The following is a 12021-nucleotide window of genomic DNA, read 5'->3' on the forward strand; positions in this document are numbered from 1 at the left end:
TCCCTCTTTGGGCCTAGCATATAGACGTGTGCATAGAAGAAATCCCAAGAAAGAATCCAAGCACAAGGAAAGGCACAGAAGACATGGGACAGCTTTACGGCTTCTGAAACTTGGAGACCAAGGGGAGTCTGATATGATTGGAATTAGAGATAAGTGCAAGCCTAATGTTAGTGCCCTTCGTCTATTAAAAGCCATTCACAGAGTAGGTATGTAACATGCTTATTACTTGACTAAATAAAAGCATAGATTGGAATTACCTGGTGAGTTATTGAAAATGCTAATGTTACAGATCACTCACAGCAAATATGTTAATAAAAGGATACTTGTGTAATTTTTACTGCAGGGTGTCCATCATTAACCTCTGACAGTAAGGGATGGAAACAGGACAAAGTAGAAGTACACATGATGTCATGGAACCATGACAATGGCTGCAGTGGATCACCTGAGGGTACAAGGCAGGGTTTGAGACCTGGAGCGTTCATGGAGGAATGGGAACAGACACTATATCTGCAAATCTGAAAAGGAGGGCGGTAAGATGGCCCCAGAGAATGGAACTTTAGCCTAGGCTCTGGCTGCTGTGTTTAGCCCAAGGGCAACTACAAACTGATGTCAGGGGTTACCAGTCTTAAATAGTCAATTACTACTGCTCCCAGTGTATGGGGGAAGAGGGTTTTAATCCTGAAGGAGATACATTATGCCTCTGAGTAGTCTATTTTTGTTGTGATTGAAATAGGATTGAGTCCTTGAAAGGTCTTATCAATCAAAATGTTTCTGAGATGCTTTCAATTGCAGTCACTGTTCAGAGAAAAAAAAAGTAATGACGTTTGTTGAGTGGTTGATAGTTATATAATAGAAATTTATCTTTAGAATGATGTCTTATCAGTTTTAAAGACTACAGAGCAACAACATGTCTCAAATTTCACTTCTATAAAGCACTCCAGTATAAATTGGGAACAGTGCATTTCGGTGAGTGTGTGTGTGTGTGTGTGTGTGTGTGTGTGTGTGTGTGTGTGTGTGTAATAAGACTCAGTTTCTCAAATGACATATCTATGTTGCTGGGGGAAGTTGAACACATAGAAGACAAATATTGACAATTATATGAATATAGTTTAACTTGGAAACAACTGGAGGAAGTATTCTATGTGAGGGGACAATAGGGAGCTTGAGTGTCAAAATAATTTTAGACGAGATGACCTGAAAAGTCTGATATCAAATACAGGGTTAGAGATGCAAGTGAGGATCAAATTATATGAAGCATTTGAATAAGGGAATATGTGTGTTATATGCACTGTGTCAGAAAAATTGACTTTTAGGTCCAGGTCAATTCCTGATGGGCCACTTCTGCTCTCAGTGCTGCCAGAATAACTTGGAGGCAAGGAGACTGATTAGGAGAACAGACCAATAATGAGGTTACAGCAGTCGTCCAATTAAGACCACTGGGTCAGGACTACATAAAGCGGACTCGCTTTTCAGTTTCTTTATTTGTACCTGTGATGGTAATCCGATGATTCAGGGAGAGCGTGGAAATCACAGCTTGGCCGTGTTTCATCTTAGATTGTGTTGTTAATGTGCAAATGGCAGTAGCAAGTAACCTGGCATAGTTGTTTGTTTTGAGACAGGGTTTCCCTCTGTAGCTAGGCGTTTGCACAGTGGCCAGGCCATCAGGCTCCTTCCAGGCAAGCTGCATTTGATTCCTGTATGCCTTATGGGAGAGCTTGGTCATTTGGCTCTTCCAACTTCATCCATCTTCCTGAGGGGACATCCGGTTCTCACTGCCCAAAGAGGTAACATACGTTTCCTAAACCCATAGAACCTTACCTCCAGGAGTGAGGGAATTGAATTATGTTTTTGTAAAATACCTGTCAAATATTTTGTAAGAGTGCAGACATTTTTAAGGAAGATTACAGTAACTATTACTGGAGTCTGTAAAATTAACCCCAAAAAGTTGAAGAAATAAAGTGGAGAGAAAAAACGACTCCAAGACTAATTTAAAGGATTGACAGAAATCAAAATGAAGCCTAGTATGAAGCTCTGCACGAAGAAACACTGGAGAGTTTTCCTTTGCTTTGGTATTTAGTTTATAGCAAGTGATTTTTCTTTCCAGTATGAAGTAATCCACTAGCAAGAAAAGTTACTCATGTTTAATGCTCACTATGATACTGTTTTAGTGAGCCCAGTCGCTACTAAAACATGGGGAAACAGAGGAAGTGGTCAAAGATTTTTCTTCTAACACTGACATCGCATTCTGCATTGATACAAATTAAGGAATGTCTTCACAGAGAAAAAAAAACCCTCGAATATTTTTGAACGTCTATGGGGTTGGGTTAAGTGGTGCCACAGAAGCTTTTGCATACAAAATGGCTAACTTGTTCTGAAACACATGCACATATCTTCAGGCAAGTCATTTAATTTGACACAGTATCAGATTAATTATATATAATATATACATTATATTCCTATACAATATATATTATAAACATATACATATTTATGTATGCATGTATAGACCCCTAAATGTATACCTATACATATAATACATATATATAAATATGTATATGTATATGTGTATATATATATATATATATCATATAACTAGCATAGTTCTGAGGGTTAAGCAAACAATATTTGTAGATAACCCAGAAATTACCACATCCTAAGCCTGAGAGTAATAGCCATGCCTCTATGCAAATTTACTACCTTCTAAAAGTGGTCCCCTAAGATCCAACCATAATGATACGATACAGACAGTCATAGTTTAAGTATATTGTTAAATCTTTGCAGGCAATTCTGATGTGAGGTCATGATTCAAAATGCATGTTAAGACAAACTTCTCACCACTGAGCTCTGCTTATTTTCCTCCGGCACACTAATTTCTGATGTGACTACTGTGAGGAAGAAAACCCTCGTTCAGATTTCTTTCTAAAATGAAGCGTATTTACAACTATTCATTTAGGGAAACAAGCCATGCAGACCATTCTGCCCAGAGAAGAAAGTGAGAATGTGTCCTTGGCAGTTTGTTTCCTTTTTTTTCCCCCAAACTAGTCCCCATGACTTCTGCTACTCTGTCTATTGTCCTGTGGTGTCCTTTCACTGTGAGAGGCTTCCCATCACAGTACTCCTGCGTGAGGGAAAAGAACTCAACAGCTCCATGGTTCAGCTACTCAACCAAGACAACCACTTCTTATTTGGCAGAGTTATGGACAAGTCTGCTGAAAAAAAATACAATGTTGGGGGAAGGTCACAAAGACTTGAATCAGAACACACGTTATACTTTCTATCTCTGAATTTCTCAAATTCTGCACACTCAGCTAAATATATGAACTTTCAAACCCTTGGCATCCTTGTCTGTATTAACAAAGTTGGTAGCAACTGTTACATTGCAGACATGTTCAGATAATTCAGTATAATAATCCACGTAAACTATGGGAAATTTTTATTTATTATATTTCTAGAAGCTTTCTGTATTTGCTAAAGTGAATTCTCATTTCTATGCATGCAAAACAGAATACAGATTGTTTTACAATATTCAAGATATAAGTGAGTAGGCATATTAATAGTTCTAAGCTGATCATTACACAATTTATATTTGAATCTATGTCAACTATAATAAAGGAAAATATATATACCAATAAATTTGTACGAAAGAAGTGATTTCATTATTAAAGTTGAAAAAAAAGATACATTGGCAGGTAACCTCGTATTTATCAGCACATGACCTCTGTCTAATCTATTTCACATCAGTCTCAGCTTTGGGATAAATTGCTCTTGGGTCAGAAAGGGAAAAGCGTTTAATGTAGTGAGCACAAAGCCAGGCATCTGGCAACTCGCCAATGCAAGTTTTCTGATGCTACTTGAATAGAGGCACTCTCAAGATCACGCTTATCCCACATAGATGTGAAGATGCTCTACTGATTCGGGAACCACAGCAGGGCTAAGACAAGCTTTTGCCCACATTCTCATCTCAGATATGTCTCCCTGGTGCCGGGTTTCCAGAAATGCACATCCGTGGATCTTAGATACTTGGAAAGTGTCTAATCTGTCAGGGATGCTATTCCTTCACAGTGATTCAGTACTGTTGATGCACCTATATACTGCGATAGAAGTTTCGCAGATGCATTTGTCCAGTGATTATCCAGAAGAAGGAAGATGGATGCTTCGAAGTGAATCTTGCAGCAGAAGAGATTTCGAATCAAGCTGCTGTGTGGGCTTCTCTGTGGAAATGCATGCAGAATGCAGAGCACGGAGGCAAATTGAAAAGTGTAAACCTTGCAGGATAATGTTTCTTCAAAGCAGCAAGTGTTGCTGTGTGATAAATAGAACCCTGAGTAATACCCAGGAAATACAACAACCAGGATTCTCTGTTTGTGTTTTCATTTGGAACAGTTTTTGTCCTTTTGTCAAGGATACAAGAGACTCATTTAGCTAGTGACTATAAATTTGACACTGTGCCATTTCTCCAAGAAAGCCCCTATTATAATCCAACTGGATGCTGATCCTAATTATAATATAACTGTTGTCTCTCCAGCTGTTGTCAACAAAAATGATCCCCGTCACCGCAATCCAGGCTTCTAGTATCAAGTCAAGTGTGAACACACCAGTCCAAGGTGATTTCTGTTTTTAACAAACCTGTTTTTCTACATTTAGATTCTTAGTTAAATGAAATGTGGTAATATGTTGCATGGATTTTAATTAATAGAGAGGCTGCAGTATCGTCCACATCTTTTCCCACTTGAAACTTTCCTCCTATTAACTTCAGAACTCACATATTTTCTTCCAATCATGACAGCAAACACTACAAGCAAAATTAACCATCAAAGACGTTGCTCTGTCAGGTTAGAGGTTCTGGTTTGCTGACAAACTAAGATGAAAAGCCTTCGGGGAAAATAAGATGTTGGGCTTTAGGTAGCGTAGCTCTGCTGGCTTGGCTATACTTTTTTTATGAGCAAGTCAGCACACCAATTCTGCACATTATTCAGAAAGAAAAATGCTGGTGCTGACACCCTGAGCAGGAAAACAAAGGTTTGGTGCAGCGTGAAAATGCGCACACTGGAAAAGCTAAAGCTATTATGATGAGAGGAACACAGACCCCATTTGCAAGGAGTCATTTGCAATCCATTCTTAGAGAATAAGCATTGCGATAGCCAGTGGGAAAATAAAGAAGCAGAACCTTTGCAATAGCTGGAATCCAAAGAGGCGTGCACCGCTGGCCTCTTCCTATCGCCTTCAAACTTTTCATTTTAATTTCTAGGTCCCTGTCCCAAGTTCAGTAGGAATAATCTACAGACAGCGGGCACAGACACATCATCTGAAAAAGCCTTACTTAAACATTCATACACATTGCAAAGATCACAAGTCTTACAGGTCATAGCAGCGATGGGATTCTTCTCATTAGTTTAATGAAAATAAACCCTGGGCTCAACTTTTCTCATCCCTCTTATTAATTTCCCCAAGTACTCTGGAGCACAATAGGTACATGGGCACAGGGGTCTCCATGACAACATGGCTTGTTTGTTGTGAAGCAGCTATGCTATGGTTTCACATGACCCACATAACTTGTTGGCATTTAAATTAACAGTTACTACATGCAGAAGCATGATGTCCTGGATGTTTTCAACATGTCATATCCAGTCCATTGCTTGGTAGTCTTGTCGAACATTTCTTTAAAGTCTTGGGTTTTGTGTTCTTCTATTTGTTTACATCTTGGGTCTTTTTTAAAAATTATAATATGACAAAACCGTCGTGTAATTATGATAAAAGCTGAAAAATCCAAACATCCAAGTTATACCACTATCCCATTTCTTTAACTGATACCATAGTTACCAACATTTATTTCTCCAGACAGACGTCCAGCCAGTGCTCCCAGTGGGAAACATGCCCTAAGTCCTATTGCTATGTTTCTGTAGTGTTCCTTAATTTTAGAAGACAAGTGCCAAGTATCCCAATCTCCAAGCTGACTTGGGGGAAGGGGTCTTTGCAGGCTAAGGAAGACTATAGGGGACTTGGATTAACCCTATATGTGCAGATCTCTTTGAAAGCTTAGTTCTGAAGGTAGGTAGCCAAACCACTTGGACATTTAACTTCAGGCCTGAGGAATAGCAAACTGCAGTCTTGCTTTACTTGATAATCAAGTCTTGCCATCAGTCAAGCCCAGCTGACATGGATGAGGAGCTCTAACTTGGTCTCATTTATTCAGAAACACACCACATCAAAATCCCAGGAGTTAGTCCCCCCCCCCGTAATATGCATTGCTCTCTGAGTGCTGCCTTCCTACGCCACCTCTTAGCCTACAGTGGACAGGACCTGGCAAATTTCATGTCTTCCAAAATGACTTGAGTATATGAGTGGGCGGGCAACTTTCTTAACTGGGTTAACATGAGGGACAGTACCAAAATGCATTATGCCATTCCATTCTTTCTGGCTCTGTGACTTGAGATATCAGCTAAGAAAATAAATCCAGCTTCCACACTTCTTTTTTGGAGCACGTAGATATAGACATAAGCAATAACGTAACAAGGAAATAGCCAAACCACTTAGCATTGTGTTTAAAATGAGCCAGAAACGTTCATACACGATTAAAATGGCTTAGGAAACATAGCTAAGGACATGGACAATTCTTGCTCCCCCATACATCATTCAGGAATCCATCTGTAATGTGCGTTGAGTGAGAGAACTGGGAAGAGTCATGTGGAAATGTGTTATTGTAAAAATCTCACCCATGTTTCCTGTGCACAGGGGGAAAGTGCCTTCTGCAACACTTGCAGACGATGCTTGCCATCCTGGTGGCCTAGGAGGTACATTTGCAAACAGATAATGAGGGCAACTGGAGGCCTGGTTGTGAAAACTAATAAGCTGCCTGGTGTACAGTAACATGTGCATAAATAAACCCTGTCTGAATTCGGATGACTTCCCCAACAGTACAAAACAGAAAAAGTGTATTTTTATTCCATAGGCAGCCTATTTCTAGCAATAGGGTTTTCCCCTAATCAGTTTCCTGAGAAATAGTATCCTATAAATACTAGAACTAAGCCAGCGTTGTGTATGCTTTGGAATATCAGGTACATCCATCCAGATCTTGCAAAGTAACGCCACACACGGCATTGAGATGTACCATTTAGATGGCATAGTGATGGGCAAGTTTAATTGTTTCTGTTTTGTTATAGGAACTCATTAATCTGTTCCCACTTGTGGTGTAGACTTTTCTGTAGCATACACAGGATATGAGTCACTGAGCAGGATGCTGTGATATAGGAAAGGATAGGAGAGTTGGAATTTCTGGTTAAATGGCTTGGAGATCACAATGTTTGCAAATGATATATCTTCATTGTAGAAAACGATAAACTTTTATTGTATACTTATTTAAAAAAAAACAATGTCATCCAGAATAACCCTGACTTTATAACCATGAGGACATGTATTCAGATCCCCAACATTCATACAGGAACCTGGACACAATGCCACATACCCATTTCTCATGTGTTGGGCCAGTAGATTCAAGAGGATACCTGGGGTTTGCTGACCTCTAAGATCACAAAATTGGTTAGCTAGAAGGTAAGTAAGAGACCATGTCTTCAAAAGCATAGTGCCAATCAACGAAGGAATACAGTGAACACGGAAAAGCATAGTGCCAATCAACGAAGGAATACAGTGAACACGGCTTCTGTCTTCCACAACTTCGCATAATATGTGAATGTGAAACACACATGAACAGACACGTAAACAAACACAGGCATACACGCATACAGATGAGCTCATACACAGACATAGATACCAGATGGAGCTATAATTCTGCATCCATGAATTGATATGCCAATCAACTAAGAATTTCTCGTTAACATCTTTGACTCAGTTTCCTAATAACCAATATGAGACCAAGACCTGAGATCTGGCACAGAAGATAAAGGCACTTGCTTCCATGCATGACGTCCTGATTTCATTGCAGGGTTTCACATGGTGGAAAAAGACAAGTAAATCTCAAGTTGCTCTGTTATATCCACATGTGCACTGTGACACACAGCAGCACAGACAGCATCCTTGACCTCAAACACACACAACTAAGTAATGTTTAAGAAAAAATATCTTAAGAGAAAGGACGCCAGGGTCTTGACTGTCTTACTGTGGGCCTCTATGAATAAAGGATCAGCATTATTGCCAGATTCAAGGATCTTTGTTGTGTCACGATCTTGGGTTCCCTACAAGATGACACTTCGTGTTTGATAAAATGTGAGATAAGGCTACTATGGATGAAGATAAAACACCCCCATCCCAGTGCCTGTTTATTTCTGTTCTTTAAGAATAAGCTCGACTTTCTAGTGAGGAGCCAGGACTCGTAAAAAATGATGACAGTGCACTGTCAGCTCTCCTTTGTGAAGGGAAAGACAAAATCCTGTCAAATTTCAGACCTGCCTAAGTGAAAAGTCACTGACCCAGTAGAGCGAGTAGAATGAAAGATCCAAATAAGGCAGTATTTATTTGATGTCATTAGGATACTTTGGGTTTCCGAGGGAGATTTTCCTAACTAATCTGTACTAGCAGAGAGTATGGCGTCCTGTGCATACTGCTATCCACAATATAGCCAGCATGTAGGCAAGGCAGCTTATCCCTACTCAGGACACTCACCATCTTTGTATTGATATGCCGCCATGCATCGAGCCTTTATTCCAGCAGCTTAGCAACTATCACTAGGAGAAAAACTCTTGCTTTCTCTAGAGGGCAAATAGTCGGGGCAGGAATGTTTTCAGCAATAGCTACAAAATGGTATCATAGAGTGTTGTAGGTGAACCAAATATTGAAGAGTCCAGAAGCCTGAACAAAATGAAGCAACTAAGGAAATGGTTTTCATATGAGGAGGTCTTAATCATAACATTTATATTGAAAGAAAAGGATGATCCTGTCTCCAAGGTCATAGGAGTTGCAAACTAGGGGCACTTTTCCTGAATTAAGTGAATCATTTGGAGTTTGTTTGGGGAAAATTAGAAAAAAATAGCCCTTTAAAAAGAAAAGTATCAGAACTCTAATCTTTTGATTTACTTCTTTTTACCTAAAGATTTGGTCTGGCAAATCTCGGCCTGTCATTCAACAGAAAACCACAAGATTTTCAAGATATACTTGATTCCTCTCCTGAAATGTCCCAATCACTGAGGTCTCACAATGCTTTATTTGACTGCCTTTCAGGTAATATTTATTTTTATGCAGACATTTTTATTCAGAGAAACTTTTCTTTTATATGCCACAAGCTTCTTAACAATGCCTTCTACCTCCTTTTATTTTATGTTGTTTCATCCTGTTGGACTGCCCTCTCCTGGAAGTCTGCTCTTTTCTAAATAAATGGAAGATCAGTGAATATGGAGAAAGGGGAGGTAAAAAGAAGCTACAAGGGCAGAGGAGGAAGTAGAAATTAAATTTGGGATGTAATATAGGAGAGAATAATCTATTTTAAATAAACGTAAGAATAAAAAATCTTTAACTGTTTTTACTGGATATTTTATGTATTTACATTTAAAATGGTATAACCTTTTTCTCTTCCTCCCTCTACCATCTTCCATCCTCCTGATTCTTTGAGGATGGTCCCATGCCCACCCACCCACTTCCACCCCAATGCCCTGGCATTCACCGACACTGGGGAATCGAGCCTTCACAGGACCAAGGCCTTCTCCTCCTATTGATGCCATCTCTGCTAAATGTGTGGCTGGAGCCATAGGTCCCTCCATGTGTACTCTTTGGTTGGTGATTTAGTTCCTGGGTACTCTGGGGGAGGGATCTGGTTGGTTGATATTGTTGTTCTTCCTATGGAGTTGCAAACCCCTTCAACTCCTACAGTCCTTTCTCTAACTCCTCCACTGGGGTCCCCATGCTCAGTCTAATGGTTGTTTGTGAGCATCCTCCTCTGTATTAGTGAGTCTCTGACGGAGCCTCTCAGGGGATATCCATGCCAGGCTCCTGTCAGCAAGCATTTCTTCACATCAGCATGTGACTGGGTTTGGGGACTGCATATAGGTCGGATTCCCAGACCGGGCAGTATTCCTCTTTATTCTATCAAATTTCCCCTATAATTCTCACCTCCAGCCTTCCACATTTCTGAAAGGCATAACCTTATCATTTAGGTCATTCTTCACACATAGCTCCATGTTGTCTTAGTTACATTTTCAAAGTGGAATGCCTGGCAAATAAAGGCCTGATTCATAACTTTTATCATCTTTGAAACAAACATGTTAAAATTTGGAGTGAGAGCCTCAGTGCACCTTGTGATATGTCAGATCTGATTACAAAGCAAACATAGCTGCCTGCAAGCCTGCTCTTCAAACCACAATGTGTACATTACAATGTTTCTGATTCTAAATCTTTGAGTTCTGGGAAAACAACCTGCTAGTTTCTGTTTTTAACTCTATTGTCCAAAACTGTATCTTTTACATAACCATCTCTTTAGTGAATATGAGTAAGATTTAATGAATAAATCATTTATTGACAAATTAATACAGTGATGAGATGCTTGGCTTTATGTGTTGATACTTTTGTGTCATTCTTATTTTTAATCTTACCAGTTAATAATGGTAAATATTTTCTCTTTTCTAATTCTTATGAGGGTAGGCAGGACCTATTTTCAACTTGAGTTCACATATTAGTGCAAACAAAAGCTAATGTGATCTCAAACTCTCACTTAAGTTCATGGGTAGAGAAAAGAAACAGACAACTTAGTGGTGAGGGTGCGGGGCTGAGGAAAGGGTCTCTATCAGTGAGGAATTTTATATGACTGGAAGTATGGTAAAGGTGGAGAAATGGGTTGTCATGGCTCACAGGCCACACAATCCTGCATCAACAGCTTTAATTACATGTAAAAAGATAATTCTTAAGTGCTCAAGTATGAAATTGCGATTCAAGGACAAGGCTACTATGGATTAAATAGAGTAGTAACAAAGACAATAACTTATGCTGAATTAGCATGATGTTGGTTGAAACCAGGACTAAGAGAACTCTCTAGAATGTATATCAACAAAATAACCTACTAGTCAAAGGCAGTAGCGATGGCCAATGGTGTTATGGGTTGGGGACAATTTGTCCAGGGCTATCCTTTCCTGTTGGGAGAGTTTAATTTAATTGGGACTTTTCTGTTAGTATCCTGATTGGTTTTTGTCAATTTGACCTACACTAGAGTTATGTGGGAAATTCAGTTGAGAAAATGCTTTCATTAGATTATCTGTTTATAAGTCTATGTTGGCATTTTAATGATTAATGGTTTTGCATAGTAGGTTACCAGCCCTGGTCAGGTGGTCCTGGATTGTACACAAAAAGCAGGCTCAGAAAAGCAATAAGTATCATTGTGGAATCTTCTTTGCTTCAAGTCCAGCCTGCAGGTTCCTGCCTTCAGTTCTAGCTCTGACTTCCATCACTGATGGAAAATGATCAAAGAGATGTGAGATGAAAAAAACCCTTTCCTATCTGATCACAGTGTTTTATCACAGCTACAGAAACCTATCAAGTGACATGGCAGATGCCTGGAATATATTTATTGGTCTGAAATTTCAAGAATTCATATCAATTCTAAAACCTGGGGCTAGATCTTTAGGCAAGGGCAGTTTGAAGTAATACTTCTCAAATAACGAGCCACGATGTATCTGAAACTTATGAAGTTAACACAGTATGCTATAATTAAAATACATCAACAGGAAAGGCACTCAGTCATATCTCTAAATTTTTGAAGATATACTTATATATCTATACCTATATATCTTCCAACACACATACACACACACACACACACACACACACGCACGCACACACACGCACACACACACACATATACATATATATATTCCTGATAGAAAGTGATTATTACTACAGTCCCGTTAAATTTTTCTAAAATATCCTTCTATAAAGAACATAGAAAATGTTATTTAAACACAGTTTTTACCAATATAATGTTTATTGGCATACTTATCACTGCTCAACCTTACTTTAATGAGTTACTCCTTTGATTATTAAAGGGAACAATGTCAAAATTAACAAAGAAAAAAAGAAACCTAGTTA

The 12021-nt window shown here is 39.1% G+C and overlaps 1 protein-coding gene across 1 annotated transcript in view; it reads right to left on the reverse strand.

The window, feature by feature from the left end:
- Cdh8 (cadherin 8) overlaps window positions 1-12021 on the reverse strand; it is a 385799-nt gene that overhangs the window by 205536 nt on the left and 168242 nt on the right. The window lies entirely within an intron of this gene.

This window comes from Rattus rattus, chromosome 17 (genome assembly GCF_011064425.1).
Source record: "Rattus rattus isolate New Zealand chromosome 17, Rrattus_CSIRO_v1, whole genome shotgun sequence".
NCBI lineage: Eukaryota > Metazoa > Chordata > Mammalia > Rodentia > Muridae > Rattus > Rattus rattus.